Raw genomic sequence first — 17,463 nt, 5'->3', positions numbered from 1 at the left:
GCCTGCGGCCGAATTCATAATTCCATTCATTAAAGCTGCAAAGTAGATAGAAGACATTGAGACACAGAAATAGAAAGATAATATCTGACATTCTGACATTATCATTATCTTCCCAGAAAATGTTCATCTTTGAAAAGGAGGTGGGGTGTAGAGCAAGAGAGAGAGGAGTCATTCGTAATGCCTTGTCTGCAGCCCAAGTTAGTTTCTCTGCGTATGTGTGGATTTATCCAGACACGTTCCATTTCATCCTGTTAGTTATTAATGAACTCCCTCCATCATCACCATGGCGACAGCACTAACAATCAAAAAGTAGACAGAAAACTAAATCAGGGCCTAAAGAAAGCCCCTCTTTGAGCATTTCTAAGCATGTGTTATTAAGTTGAACCTATAAACCTTTATAGTGTAATCTGTAACTTTCATATCAAGCCAGTTCTGACCCTGGCCCTCTCACCCTGACTGCAGCAAGATAAAAGCAAAAATTTAGGAATGCTTCAATCATACTCCTACTGTCATGTGTTGCGTGTGTTGCCAGCAGAGGCTGCAGAAGGTGGACTAAAATAATCCTCTATATTTATAGCAGCTATAAAAAACCCTAACCGTGTAGAAAACATATGTTAGCATGCAACTCATCCCATTTTATATGCATGTTTGCTTGCTTTAAAAGCACACTATGCAAGATTTGTACCTGAATATAACAGCTTCAGAATCATTTAGATGGTAAACGAACTCGTAGTAGGGCGATTCATCCCGATAGCCGCTGGCAAAACCAGCAATGCAGGTTTGAGAGGTGGCGCCCCGACAAATCTCGCGAGAATCACGACTTGCTTTACGGCACGACGTCAGATACATCAACAACATATGAAGCAGCCTCTATGGAAGACACTAGCATGCATTTCAGACGTGATTCATGGCAGAGTCGACGAAGAAAATTAAGAAAGCACGGTCTGTGTGAGTGGTATTTACAACAGTAACGTTAAATACAAGTACTCCACAGCGACTCTAGGGGTCGCTGTTTGACAAAAACAGAAACTGCATAGTGTGCCTTTAAAGATACGAATGATTACGAAAATCAGACTAACCAGCATAGATGTTATGTTTTTTTTTAATAAGTGATCCAAATTATGATTTTTGCCTGCCAGACACTAAAACAGGGAATAAATAAATTTCCAGTCAAAAGTTTGGAATAATTATGATTTTTCAAAAATACAGTAAAATATATTGTGAAATGTTACAATTTTAAATTACTGTTTTCTATTTAATTTTTTTTTTTAAATGTAATTTATTCCTGAGATGCAAAGCTGAATTCTCAGCATAATTTCCCCAGTCTTCAGTGTCACATGATCCTTCAGAAATCATTCTAATATGCTCAAGAAACATTTATTCTTATTATCAATGTTGAAAACTGTTTGTAGCGAGCAGGACGAGGCAGAGAGCCGTGGGAAAGCGTCACCTGCGAGCCACAACGGCCTAGAGTCTCTACCGTGAGCAAAGACTTCCTTGACTCTCTACCTTACCGTTCTCCTGACATCCTCATCCTCATCTAAATGAATGTACCCTCATAGTCTTTCATCAAAAAAACGTCCCCTCCCTCGTGCAGCTCATCTCTCCTCTTCTCTGATGATGCGTTTACTGGCGCGAGGGCGGGACAACCTGTCACTCACATGAGATCGACCAATAGCAAACCACAACCATCCAATCAATTCCTGGTGGAAAAAATCAAGTCCCGCCCGACTTTAAAGTCGACATGAAATCAAAATTAACCCTATTTGCTTTGTTAGCGCAGATTACTAGTCTTGTGGTGAACAAGTAATCCATGCAAGTTAATACACAGAAAAAAATTGTTTGCCGTGGTAATCTTTAATCAAAATCTGAAAAGTTACTTCCGGTCTGGAATGGCGTTCCTTTTCTGATGACGTCAGTTTGACGGCTTGGGTTGAAAATGCTTAACCACTCCCCTCAAACCGTTAGTCTGCTATGAGCAAGAGATGGAGAGGAGGAGCGCTAAAGTAAAACCCTGCCCTCTGTTCAATATTCCGTTTCACTTGGAAATAAGTCACAAAACTGGAGAAAAGTCGTTTGCAACTTCCGGTTCACGGGGACTTTAAAGAGCTGAAGCATTCCATTGTTGTGGACGCTAATATAGTTATAATAGTTACCAATCTTGGTGTTAACGGGACTTATATTGTATCTTAAGTCTTGTTTATTGAACTGTTCTATAAAAGCTAGCTGTTGCTTCTTGCTTGTGATTTGTTTTTTTTTAAATATAGGCCTAGTCTAAAGTAAACACTGGGAACTCAGCTGTACTTTTAGACACAGGGTGTACATTTACTTTTCTTGCCAAAGGTAGAAAGAATGTGTTATCATAGCTCAGTATAAAAACAATACGATTTCATGGAATTTCTCCACTATGATTTAAAAACAAACGTGTACGTGTGCATCGCTGCATGTGGATGTTTTGATATCAGTAAGTAATGTGCTGAATTGGGGCTTCCCCCATGTCATTAAAGCACTATCACTGCTGATCCAGCCAAACCACACTCAGCATGCTTTCCTCGCACACTACCTCCAGCACGCATGCACACTATAATCAAATAAACGCTCACTGACTTATAAATAAACAATAATAGCCTTAAGGGCCGGAACAACCAATGCTGGTGATGTAATCATCCATATTACAATCAATATAGCTGTTGTAATGATGCTTATGTTTGATTTGATGACTGAGATCAAACTAACTTGTGACATCACAGAGATTCTGTTGAAAGAGACCATCATCAAAGGCTATTGTGTTAGTCACTCATGATTTTCATAATTGTCCGAATAATTTACGCCACTCAACGTCCAAGTACTGTCTGTGTTCAAAGTGGTCCTAAGTGCCACGTCATATATGAAGGTTTATACAACCATTTGCTTGGGATTTGGTTTTGATTTTGTGTTTTTAGCTTTTATTGACAAATGTTTCTGATCCGACCACATTAACAGTAATAATAGTTTCAATAATAATAATTCACAAGAACATCACCTGCCACACACTCACACTCACACGCACACACACACACACACACTAATGTTCATGTTTTATGGGGACTTTCCATAGACATAATTATTTGTATACTCTACAAACTGTATATTCTATCCCTTACACTAACCCTACCCCTAAACCTACCCATCACAGAAAACTTTTTTACATGTTCAAAAAACATCAATTAGTATGACTTATAAGCTGTTCTCCTCATGGGGACCAAAAAATGTCCCCCAAGGACAAGGATTTCGGATATTACCATCTTTTTGGGAACATTTATTCCCAATAATGTAGGGTTTACGAGACCACGCACACACATACTCTCTCTCTCTCTCTCTCTCTCTCTCTCTCTCACACACACACACACACACACACACACACACACAAACAAATTGGTGTAGTATCTACTTTGAAACAATTTTCACTCAGAAATTGCTAATAAATTTCACAACTAATTACAAAGAGATGGCAAGTAACACTTTGAATTATATGAGATTTTGAAGTATAGAAAGACTTGTAAAACATACTCCAATCATCTTTTATTTACAATATTTACCCATTACACTGTGCAAAATATAGTTAAGTTTAGTCAATGTTACAGAAAAAGCAGCTTGTTAAATGATAAACACTATTAAATTAAAAGAGGAACAATTCAAGAGGTGATCTGACACCGACAACTTTTCAGTGTGTTTGTACAGTAATGGGTTTGTTTGACCCAGACAAGGACGCTATTATCCTCTTTCCTTGATTCTGAATGACACACGCTCAAAATTGTATCCTTCCATCCTCCTTCCTCTCTCATTCTCTGCACATCTCGCTCTTTTCTGACTGATTTGATTTGGCCTTATTGGCCCTTACCTGCGTCATCATGTCTTTTTGAAGAGATTCCCATCTGCCTTGTAGCTGAGACACGTTGTCAAACACAGACAGCCCTTCCGGAAGGATCTTTGAGACAAACACGGGCAGTCATATCTAATGGGATTTCCAATAGTCAGAGACCCCGGAGGCCCTAAAAATATCACATGCACGCTGAGAGAGTTTTCCTACTTTTATGTAGCAAAACATCAGAAAGAAATAAGTCATTTTATTAAATAAAAAAATTCCAGTGGTAAGCATATTTTGCCATATACAATTTATAGATGATTATTAATTAATTCTATAATTAACTGATTTTATTTTTAATATAAACTAGCTTAAAGGGTTAGTTCACCCACAAATGAAAATGAACAGAAGCTCAAGCTTGCTTGACGCACGAGAACCAATGAGGTTCGTTCTCGTGTTACGCAGCACGTTTGAGCTTCAGCAAGAACCAATGAGGTTCGTTCTCATGTTACGCAGCACGTTTGAGCTTCAGCAAGAACCAATGATGTTCTTTCTCGTGTTACACAGCATGTTTGAGCTTCAGCAAGAACCAATGAGGTTCGTTCTCATGTTACGCAGCACGTTTGAGCTTCAGCAAGAACCAATGAGGTTCTTTCTCGTGTTACACAGCACGTTTGAGCTTCAGCAAGAACCAATGAGGTTCGTTCTCATGTTACGCAGCATGTTTGAGCTTCAGCAAGAACCAATGATGTTCTTTCTCGTGTTACGCAGCACGTTTGAGCTTCAGCAAGAACCAATGAGGTTCGTTCTCATGTTACGCAGCACGTTTGAGCTTCAGCAAGAACCAATGAGGGTCATTCTCGTGTTACGCAGCACATTTGAGCTTCAGCAAGAACCAATGAGGGTCATTCTCGTGTTACGCAGCACGTTTGAGCTTCAGCAAGAACCAATGAGGTTCGTTCTCGTGTTACGCAGCACGTTTGAGCTTCAGCAAGAACCAATGAGGTTCGTTCTCATGTTACGCAGCACGTTTGAGCTTCAGCAAGAACCAATGATGTTCGTTCTCATGTTACACAGCACGTTTGAGCTTCAGCAAGAACCAATGATGTTTGTTTTTGCGCATCAAGCAGGTTCCATTTACCATATTTGAATGCTCGTTGTATGAATGTATGTTCGTTGTCAAATGTTTATATGTGAATAAAAGCCTAAAGCCTATCTGTTCATCAAAGTGATCGTGTCTCTTCAGAAAACTTGGATTAAACCACTTGATTCATAAGGATTTGTTTGATCTCTTTATGAACTCAAAATCTTTCTTATTCTGATTCCTTGTGATCTTTCATTAAAAATATATTAATTTGTGTTTCGAAGATGAACAAAAGTCTTATGGGTTTGGAATGACATGATGGTGAGTGATTGATCACAGAATTTTCATTTTTGGGTGAATTATCCCTTTAAGACATTGAGCTGTTGCAATGATCTTGCAGTTGAGCCGTATTGATTTGTCCCGTCTCATATTTGCAAATGTATCTGATTTGTTAGCCAGTGACTCACTAATCGTATAAAGTTACTGCTGACCACTCGCTGCTCTTATGTACTGACCTCTCTGAACGTGTGATGACACACACTGATGACATCAAATGCTGTCATACCACAAGCAAGTTATTTTCTAGTACATAATGCATATTTAATGCACATACAAACTAAAAAACTCTGTAGATACTACAAACAAATAAAGATACTACAAATAAAGCTTGCACGAATGGATTTGCTGCTTTATGTCAAGCGTTTGTTTGTTTGTATTATTCATCATCCCAGCATGTTTCTTCTGTGACTAAACTTGGCAAACAAAACTATTTATACACATCATACATCTGTCATGTTGTTGATACATCAGAGAGGGACGAGACAGAGAGGAAAGGCAATTAATAAAATATAAAACTATCAATATACAAGCACAGAGTGTGGAGAAGGTCAAGTGGGACGCCACATCCTGAACGGAGCAAAACTACGCTCAGAGATGTGGTTCAGTTGAGGTTTAGTTCTAATGGCAAAAATAACCCTAAGTTTGAAAACTGAGTATTCTGAGTATTTATTTGAAAGGTTACCCATATGTTTTCCATGAATGAGTAAAGCACCTGAAAGCCAATTCAAACTAATTTGGTTGAGAGAAGCTGGCATCATATGCGCTTATTTACTGTGTAGTTGAAGACAGTGATAAAATTCATGAAAAGTAGTTTTTATTCTGATGCTTTGGTCAGAATTTGATCTGTTTTAACTAAACTTATAATAATTAAATAATGTAATAATGTTATACAGCACTACTATTGATGAATCATTTGTGCTTTCTGCCACAAAAACAAAATACAAAATGGTGCTGTTTATGTGGAAGTTTCCCCATTAATACATCATTAAACTTCTTTTTGTGTAAAATAAAATAAAAAATAATACATTTTCATATGAATATGAGAAAATTAGCATTATCCTATTCATTGGCATTACATTTTAAATTATTATATTGTAGAATTATTATATAGCAGGCAAACATTTTAAGTGCGTATTATTTTTACGGAAATTTGTGTGGAAAAATTTTACATTTAAAAAGAAATAATTTAATGCTAATATATGTATACACACACAAAATATTGTAATCTGATACATTCTTCAAATGATTCTTCAGTTATTTCCTCCGTCGTTTATGCAGCTCACGGTGCACTGTGCCATGTCCTGTCAAGAACATGTTTGGAGTAAGAGGAAACGTTGTGTTTATCAGGTCATGCATTTTTCATTCATGTTAAATACATTATTAATGCTCTCATAACATTTACCCTACTTCCTGAACCATTGTTTTATTTTTCACCCCTGCTTTCACATTAATTAAACATTTTGTTTTATTTTTGCATCAACGCAGCAAGCTTGCTTCTGTCATGAAATGTGATGTGATCAGCCATTCATCCTGGCTCTATCCCAGAAAAGCACAGTTCAACATGACAAAAATGTTGCGCAGACGGTTTGATAATTCATTTTAGGTAAAGTTTCAATTATTAATATACAAATTGTCTCACCAATCAGATGGAGAGCTACTGAAAACAATAACAGCTTATATTTTTTAGGTTTGATAGCGTAGAGAAATATGGATTTGTGACCATATTACTGTAAATGATTGAATAACATGTGTTTGCTTTATTACCTCATATGGTCTTGATAACTTCTTGACAGCGAAAATGATTTAGGTATCTCTATATCCGCAAAGGGCCAAAGAAATATGAGCAGATAAAGCTTAAATAATCACACAGTAGGTTTTTAACACGCACTATATCATACGCTCAAATCCTAGGCTGTTTTCCTCCAAACAAATGAATTGCTTATTTTAATGATGAATGTACGAAAAGAAAACACAATTTTTGTCAGGTTTCAGTACTGTAAAACAGGGTTTTTCAAACTTTGTGATGCTGGGACCTCTGTGTGTGTGTGTGTGTGTGTGTGTTTGAGAAATGATTTGACCAATGAAAGTCAATGGAGTCCAAACTAACACTGAACCCCACTGAAAGCCATACATGTTTGAGACAACATGATGAGGGTGTCACGGTTTTGGTTCTTTGTGTTTAGAGACTCTTAATGACCTGTTATACTCACAGCAAAGTTCTGTTTCACTCTTTGTTTAGGGGTAAAAAGAAGTTTAAAATACCTTTGCAGTGATATACTGTTGGCGAACATCTTGACTCGTTTAGATGAATATGCAAATATGTGCGGCGCACTTTCCTCTCAATAACAAAATTATCACACAACAAAAATGACAGCAGTGAGAAAAGCGACGTGGATGTTTGCACGAGTTCTGCAATTCGGAACTCCAGTCAGTAAAGTCGTTTATTTATATAGCACTTACACAATGAGATTGCATTAAACCAAACAGCTGTACAGTATTAAAACATGTCAGTGTTGCTTTTCAATTAAAATTACACTGCAATTTCTACTATAAAGCGACTATCCAGTGTTTATGTTTTCACTCGAGGACGTTTGACCTCGACGGACTCAACAGAGGAAATGAACAGGAGAAGAAGGCGGAGCCTCAGAGCATACTTACCTATTACGTAATCGCCACGGACCAATGTACAAAGGGTTTACCAGTCGAAGCAAACTTTTCCCAGCAAGTTCGCTTTGGCAAGCTGTTTCGAACTCCCCAAAAAAACTCCAAACGAACTTCGTTTTGGCCCGATTTTATTCGTGATGACGTTACACCAGTTTGTTCTTCGATTTCGCTTCAAGTATATCGGGGCCTTTAGTTTGAAGTTTATTTTGTTCAGTTTCTTCTAGTTTCCCTTTCCCATTTAGTTCCTGTTTCCTTGGTTGTCCTGGTTTCTGAGTATGTTCTCATTTGTTTCCTTGGTTACTGATTATGTTCGCCACCTTTTTTTTGTTTAGCTCTCATTGGGCCTGTTTATTATAATAATAATAATAATAATAATAATAATCAGATATCTATCTGATTTATCAAAACGATTCTATTTACACCTGGTCACATAAATGTGTTTTCGCAAAACGGATATAAATCCGATCTTCAATTCAGGCGCTATAAGCAGATTTAACGGAGTTCATGTCACCGAAAGCAACAGATGTCAGCTCATTTCAAAATCAAAGACCGCAATAGACCTTATGCACCAGAGAAACAAGGGCGCCACCATCTTTAGAATATTGTCTTTTAACTTCCGTTTTTGCGGTCGCTCTGTATATTTCTATGGCATTGCTGTCCAGGAGTAATTCGCTTTTGAAGTGGATTTACTTAATGTAAAGTTAATGAAAGTTATCATGAGGACTGTAATGTTTAAAGCAGATGACTTAACAAATGTCAGTCGACCGGGAAGATTTTAAAACGAGCCGTTCATTAATAAATGAAAATACAGACCGGAAGTCAAAAGAGAACAACGAGCGCAGCGCTGAAAAGGGGGGAGGGGGGGGGGGGGGGGGGCTACATAAGGTCTAATAATCGGATTTGGACTGACAGTGTGAATGTAGCCATAGTTAACTACGTCAACATTTTAGCCATAGTCAACGCTTCATTTACACATGTGGCTGATGCTGTGCCTCTCTCAACCACAAATGCCTTATTTCTTAATTTTTTTTGCCCTCTTCTCTTTGACTTCTGACAGTCTAAAGAACTCGAAATGTTTTTTCCCGGTGCGACCGATTAGTACAGTCCAAAACTCGACCATTTTCAGCAGCAATAATCAGCCAAATTTGCGAGTCCGTTCAGGTCAGTGGCATTGTTTACGTTCAGTGCCTCCAAAATGGCCGACTTCCGGATTGATGACGTGTAGTGAAAACCCTCTATAGGAGAGAGCAGTAACACAGCACTAGTAAGATCATTTCGTTTCTTTACTTTTAATGAAGATGATTGTGTTAAGCGTCTGCGACTTACTTTCACTTTGATTTGCGATAGTTTGCACATTGGCTTGATGAATACGTGCTCAGCTGCTCATCTGCGGTTATGCGTTCTGCAGTAGCGCCGTCACGTCATATCTGGCTATAACATGACATATAGCCTATAACACGCTCACACACATTTATTTTTTAAGCATTGTTGGGAGGAGTAAAATTAACATATGTGGTTTCAACAACCAGATGCATTTACTCTTGTCCAGTTTCGTCTGGAATGTGGCCCAGACCACATCCTGAAGTGGTTTGAGCGATCGGATTTAAATCCGTCTCGAATGCATTTCGGAGAACATTTACACCTTCTTTTCACGATTGAATATGCTATCCGATCACAGAAAACAGATGAAGTGGCCAGGTGTAAACTGCCCCAAAATGTCTTGTATTTAAACCCTCAGTTTGGGTCTCTGTGTTGTCTTTGTGTTAGAAAGCTGTCACGGGTCCTGCACTATGGATTATCTTCTTTGTTTTTTGTTATGAATAAAGTTTTATTGCTGCAAATAGATCCCTTGCTCTTCGTCTTGTCTTACCAGTTGTGACAGAGGTTATTTTTAAACGATAAATGATTTTTGGGTGAACTATCCCTTTAAGTAAAATATATTTAAAAAAGAACATAGTTTCCCAAATGAAACAACTGGCTTTAATATTTTTATTAAAGTCATTTGTATTAAATGACAGTGTACATTTTATCTACTCATTATTGTTAAATGTATACACACTTTGCTATTTTTTCCCCTTTATAACCGACTAACGTTATCATATTGGCACCTGTTGCTTTCTCTCATTTTCTCTCTCCTCTCATTTTTTTAATAGTGTCCTTTTTTAGAAATACTTCTGTAGCGTGGGATGATAATCTGTTATAATTGTTGACAGCATGCTTTGCTCTTCAGGTTGAATAAAGACCCATCTTGTCTTCCCTGTTTGAAAAAAAATAAGTGCGTCCATGTGTATTGTTGCACAGAAGCAGTGTCATTAGCGTCCCTTCTTAAGCCTTTAAAGTGCAAATGGAGACACCCACTAAAGTGTTCTCCTCAAAGATATCACATACGCAGTCAGCCTACACACAATGCCATCCTGCCAGAGAGGTTCCTCTGCGATCTCTAATGATGTTTTCTGGGGGAGGCAAGACGCGCTAACCTTTAACATGATTCAGGGCAGAGAATAAGTTTGGATGTAGGGAGGTGTCGGAGAGAAGGTCAAACAGTACATCGTCTGGTGGCCAGATCCTAGGAAAAAGACAGACACACCCACTTTCTTCCCTCCCATGTGCTCGAAAACAGTGGACGCTTCACACACTCATGTCAACCGCATGTTTTCTTGGTGTTCTCCTGCATCTCCAAACAACTTTGGAACTGTCTTTGCTGGCGTGGGAAGCCAAAACAGAGAAAAACAAAGTGGTAGATTTCTGTTTGGCTCTGGAATGTTCTGTTTCTTCCTCCCCGAAAGAAAATAAATCCTTTATATAGCCTCTGCCAAAGCAAAGAAAAGAAAAGGTTAAACTTCAGAAGCATAAAAGGGCCCTTTTTTGTCAAAAAGATGTTTTAATGTTTTTGAAAGAAGTATTTTATGCTCACTCAGGCTGCATTTATATGTTCAAAAGTATTTAATAGTATTAATATATGTAAAAATGTCTTTTTTAGAGAGATTTAATCTTTTATTCAGCTTTTATTCTATTCATCAAAGAATCCTGGGGGGGAAATGGTTTCCACAAAAATATTAAGCAGCACAGCTGTTTTCAACATTAATAATAATCAGTAATGTTTTTTGAGCTGCAAATCAGCTGTATGATTTCTGAAGGATCATGTGACACTGAAGACTAGAGTAATGATGCCCGAAAATTCAGCTTTGCATCACAGGAATAAATTACATTTTAAAATATATTAAAGTAGAGCACATTTATTTAAAAATGTATTCATATTTCACAATATTACTGTATTTTTGATTAAATAAATGCAGTCTTGGTGAACCTATAGGAGACTTTCAAAAACACAAAAAAACAACTCTTTGAACAGTATAGTGTATATTCAAAGTTGCTTTGGATAAACGTGCCTTCCATATGCAAATGTAGGCTTCAGTTACCAAGCCAAATTCATTGTGTAACACCCTATCAACGTGCTGAAAACCTCTCAGAACACCTTAGCAACCATCACCCTAGCATTGTCATATTGCCTTTTATAGCAAGTGATTCACATTTTCTTCAGAAAAAGCTCTAGCTGTAGTGACAGCATCTGTTTGTCAAGTGCATTGCAATGTCGTCAGGTGTGACGACATTGCAATGCACTTGACAGCAACAATTCAATGAAATTGAATATACAGTGGGTACGGAAAGTATTCAGACCCCCTTAAATTTTTCACTCTTTGTTATATTGCAGCCATTTGCTAAAATCATTTGTTCATTTTTTTCCTCATTATTGTACACACAGCACCCCATATTGACAGAAAAACACAGAATTGTTGACATTTTTGCACATTTATTAAAAAAGAAAAATTTAAATATCACATGGTCCTAAGTATTCAGACCCTTTGCTGTGACACTCATATATTTAACTCAGGTGCTGTCCATTTCTTCTGATCATCCTTGAGATGGTTCTACACCTTCATTTGAGTCCAGCTGTGTTTGATTATACTGATTGGACTTGATTAGGAAAGCCACACACCTGTCTATATAAGACCTTACAGCTCACAGTGCATGTCAGAGCAAATGAGAATCATGAGGTCAAAGGAACTGCCTGAAGAGCTCAGAGACAGAATTGTGGCAAGGCACAGATCTGGCCAAGGTTACAAAAACATTTCTGCTGCACTTAAGGCTCCTAAGAGCACAGTGGCCTCCATAATCCTTAAATGGAAGACGTTTGGGACGACCAGAACCCTTCCTAGAGCTGGCCGTCCGGCCAAACTGAGCTATCGGGGGAGAAGAGCCTTGGTGAGAGAGGTAAAGAAGAACCCAAAGATCACTGTGGCTGAGCTCCAGAGATGCAGTCGGGAGAGAAAGTTGTAGTAAGTCAACCATCACTGCAGCCATCCACCAGTCTGGGCTTTATGGCAGAGTGGCCCGACGGAAGCCTCTCCTCAGTGCAAGACACATGAAAGCACACCTGAAGGACTCCAAGATGGTGATAAATAAGATTCTCTGGTCTGATGAGACCAAGATAGAACTTTTTGGCCTTAATTCTAAGCGGTATGTGTGGAGAAAACCAGGCACTGCTCATCACCTGTCCAATACAGTCTCAACAGTGAAGCATGGTGGTGGCAGCATCATGCTGTGGGGGTGTTTTTCAGCTGCAGGGACAGGACGACTGGTTGCAATCGAGGGACAGATGAATGCGGCCAAGTACAGGGATATCCTGGACGAAAACCTTCTCCAGAGTGCTCTGGACCTCAGACTGGGCCGAAGGTTCACCTTCCAACAAGACAATGACCCTAAGCACACAGCTAAAATAACGAAGGAGTGGCTTCACAACAACTCCGTGACTGTTCTTGAATGGCCCAGCCAGAGCCCTGACTTAAACCCAATTGAGCATCTCTGGAGAGACCTGAAAATGGCTGTCCACCAACGTTTACCATCCAACCTGACAGAACTGGAGAGGATCTGCAAGGAGGAATGGCAGAGGATACCCAAATCCAGGTGTGAAAAACTTGTTGCATCTTTCCCAAAAAGACTCATGGCTGTATTAGATCAAAAGGGTGCTTCTACTAAATACTGAGCAAAGGGTCTGAATACTTAGGACCATGTGATATTTCAGTTTTTCTTTTTTAATAAATGTGCAAAAATGTCAACAATTCTGTGTTTTTCTGTCAATATGGGGTGCTGTGTGTACCATAATGAGGAAAAAAAATGAACTTAAATGATTTTAGCAAATGGCTGCAACATAACAAAGAGTGAAAAATTTAAGGGGGTCTGAATACTTTCCGTACCCACTGTAATTCATGGTGAGAACAACTTTCTGCCTCATCTTTAATATCTCTTGGCTAACCTCCGTTGCCTGTAATGTAAATATATCCACATTCACACATCCATCAAGCCATTTTTTATTTTATTTTGGTCTTTTTTTTTTTTTTTGTCATCAGCCTCAGAATTAAAATAAATTCCTGCTTTCTGGAAGATCCGGGAGTATTTGTAATCACTGTCATCATTTCCTCTAAGTGAACATATCCCTTACATTACGATAAGTGCTGTGGTGCAGTTCCTGTTAGCACCATGGTACTTCCTGCATTATTAGTGGAGATCTATCCAGATATTCTGCAGGCATCAAAAACCTTGACATAAACTCTGCCAGTCAAACCAATATTACGCAACAACAGCATTTGTGATGCTTTCAAGGAAATCATTAATAGAGGTTTTCTGACGTCTAGACGGCATGTGCGTCTAAGTGTGTGCGGTTCATCTCCGGTTTCTCTGGAAGAATCGCACTGACACACTCTGCTCTATGATGGGAAACGTAGCGTTTGGGTCATGTGACTGGGCGGAAGTGGGATGCAGTCAACGTCAGGGATGCTGGGAAAGCAAAGACCTCTGATTAGTTCTTAGCAGCTCGTAGCCAGGCAGCATCACTGCCCTACTGAGCTGATAGACTTCAACTAAGCCATCACACAAGAGATCGATAGCGCTGATACGTTTACAGTAAACCATGGAAGGCACAAAGACAGCAGTGACACTGAGACTGTCAAAGAAAGATTTGCTCTTTGTGTAAACATTTACATGAATCTGACCATTTGAACATTGTTCAAATTCTCTGCATGTGCTACATTTTATTTTTAGATACTCACCAGAAAGGAATTGTAGCCAATGATAAACTTTTAAACACTGAGTAGGGTGTAGTTTATGTGATATGTTTACATCACAACCATGATTTGCTACTTGCTAATACCAGTCTTGAGGCAAGTGGTATTAGCAACTGGAAAAATCCATCTTAAACCAGTCTAAGCTGGTTTGCTGGTTTTAGTTAGTCTCCCAATCCAGTCTGATGGCTGGTTTTATAGGGGTTTGGACACTTACTCTAACGAGAGTTAGTCGACATGTAGGTGCAACGTGACTTATAGTCAACAGATAGTCTAAAGGGGACCATCAAAATGAAAATGAAAATTCACGTGCCTCTGTAATCTTCAATCAAAATAACTTTCCCTCCCTCCTCCAGTGACATCTGTTCTCTGATGACGTGTTTACTGGCGCGAGGGCGGGACAACCTGTCACTCATTTGAGATCGACCAATCGCAAACCAATCAATTCCCCATGGACAAATCAAGCCCCGTCCTACATTTTTCTTGTTCGAGAAGCCACATCACTGGGATATACATCACAATAAGGCAGGAAAAACAATCGCAACTTCTGTTTCACACTGACTTCAAACGTCCCTGATCCACCAGTCAGCATTAAGTATATGTGGTATTAATGATGATGATACATCATTTATCCAGGATTTGAAAAAGTTACAAATATTAAAGCCATCCATTGTCACCCTGTGGAGGATGAGAAAAAGTGTCAAGATGAAGGAAAAATGTGGATTTGTATTCTTTCTTTGTAGTTTTAACTAGCTTTCTTGGCCATGTCGAGTGCCAGGAGTTTGTCGTCGGATAGTTTGCAGATGCTGCTTGTGAGATCCTATAAAACAAAGTGATCCACAGCTGCGAAAGATAGTTTGATATCATCACCATGTTTGAATGGAGCTTACGATTAAGAACAATGATGCACCTAAGCTGTATTACAGTTTGTCAGACATTTCTCATTTAGGAGACTTCAATTTCTCTTTTTCTGATAAACAAAGCCTAGCTCTGCTATGATGTTTGAAGTCTAAGATCTTGTTGATTTAATAGTTTTGGCTCACTTTTGCACCAAGAAGGTAGTGAGATTAAAGAATGCTCTAAACAAAGCAGCAGGAGGTTGCACTGGATACTTTTTCTGTCAGAACATCACAAATCCTCTGACGTCCTAAAACTCATTTATCTTCCTCTTAAGTGCAAAGAGGACAGGGATTTGATATCCCAGCACTCCCCAAGAAGCATAAGCTTTCCAGGAAAGCAGAAAGCACCTGTTTCAGACAGTTCCTGTGTAACTTCTCTCATGGTTTGGCTATGGAATTGGCATGGAAATCAGATAAAAACTCACAGCAGAGAAATGCAGAACCAAAGCCCAACTTCACTACAGCTCACTCACTCTGAAACACATGAACTTTCAATCTCAAGACCCTTGAGGAGTATTGTCAGTATTGCAACTTTCCAGAAAAGAATATAATATAACCTCACACACCTATATGAAACAGAACACATTTTGGAATCCAGTGCTAGATTTCAGCTCCTCCGGTGCATTCACTTTCCCATAGAGAGAGAGAGAGTTGTGATTGATGGAGAATGAAAAGTAAATAATCCTGTGAAGTATGACTTCATACAGCCTCAGGAGGAAGGTAGTAACTTTGAAGTTTTGCCACTGTTGGTCTCAAGTCTGCGTATAAGTGAAGCATCAAAATCACCAGTGTTGCACATCAAAAATTCGAAATCATTTTGAGGCCAGAATTATTTGCTTTACACTTTGAGCATTTCCTTAATGAATTGTATCATCCTGAACTCTTCAAAGATGCTTATAATAGACCAATTATGCACACATGCCTCTGACCATATAGAGTGCACCTCAACATTTATGGACTAGCTATACACAAAACGCAAAACAAGGAGGGTCGGAATAATGGGTGTGCCGAAAGGTGTGATGCCACAACAGAAGCTTCCCAAACCCTACCCCACAACTTGTAGTCAACAGATTGTCCAAAGGGGACCATCAAAATAAAGTAATGAATGTGCCCCCAATCTTTAATCAAAATAACTTCCCCTCCCTCCTCCAGTGACATCTCCTCTTCTCTCGTTTACTGGCGCGAGGGCGGGACAACCTGTCACTCATTTGAGATCGACCAATAGCAAACCAATCAATTCCCCATGGACAAAATCAAGTCCCGTCCTACATTTTTCTTTTACAAGAACCCACATCACTGGGATGTACAGACCCTTTCCAAAAAATTAGAATATCATGGAAAAGTTTATTTATTTCCATAATTCCATTCAAAACGTTAAAACTTCCATAGATTATAGATTCAGGGCCCACAACTTAAACGATTTCAAGTATTTAGTTGTTTATTTGTACATCATTTGGGCTTCCAGCTCATAAAACCCACAAAAACAGGATTTCAAATATTACATGAACTCACACAGTAATTACACAGTGATACCATGGTCATTGAACCAGGTTTTGGTTCTTTTGGCAGTGTGGGCAGGTGCAAATCCTGCTGGAAAATGAAGGAAGCATGAAGTGCTCTGAAAATGTCCTGGTAGACGGCTGCGTTGACTCTGGATTTAATAAAGCACAGTGGACCAAAGTCCTCTTTTCTGATGAGAGCAAATTTTGCATCTCATTTGGAAACCAAGGTCCCAGAGTCTGGAGGAAGAATGGAGAGGCACACAATCCAAGATGCTTGAAGTCCAGTGTGAAGTTTCCACAGTCTGTGTTGGTCATCGGCTGGTGTTGGTCCACTGTGCTGTCCACTCAACGCAGCCGTCTACCAGGACATTTTCAGAGCACTTCATGCTTCCTTCAGCAGACAAGCTTTATGGAGATGCTGACTTCATTTTCCAGCAGGATTTGCACCTGCCCACACTGCCAAAAGAACCAAAACCTGGTTCAATGACCATGACCACTGTGTAATTACTGTGTGATTTCATGTAATATTCAAAAAAATTTAAATCCTGTTTTCGTGGGTTTTATGAGCTGGAAGTCCAAATTATGTACAAATAAACAACTAAATACTTGAAATCGTTTAAGTTTTGGGCCCTGAATTTATAATCTATGGAAGTTTAACGTTTTGAATGGAATTATGGAAACAAATAAACTTTTCCATGATATTCTAATTTTTTGGAAAGGGTCTGTACATCACATCATGGAAGAAAAGACTATTGCAACATGTTTCATGCTGACATCCCTGATCCACCAGTCAGCATTAAGTATGTGGTATTAAAGATGCATCATTTATCTAGGATTTGAAAAATGTAACAGATTTTACAGCCATCCATTGTCGCCCTGGAGAGGAAGAGAAAAGGTGGGAAGATGAAGGGAAGATGTGAATATGTAGTTTTAACTGTTGTTGGTGAAATGCTAATAAAACCCTAACCCTACCACACACCCCCTTACAGGCAGCTTTTGCGACCAATTGTAA

Source organism: Rutilus rutilus (genome assembly GCF_951802725.1).
Source record: "Rutilus rutilus genome assembly, chromosome: 13".
Classification (NCBI taxonomy): Eukaryota; Metazoa; Chordata; class Actinopteri; order Cypriniformes; family Leuciscidae; genus Rutilus; species Rutilus rutilus.
Note: the sequence above shows the minus strand (reverse complement) of the source record.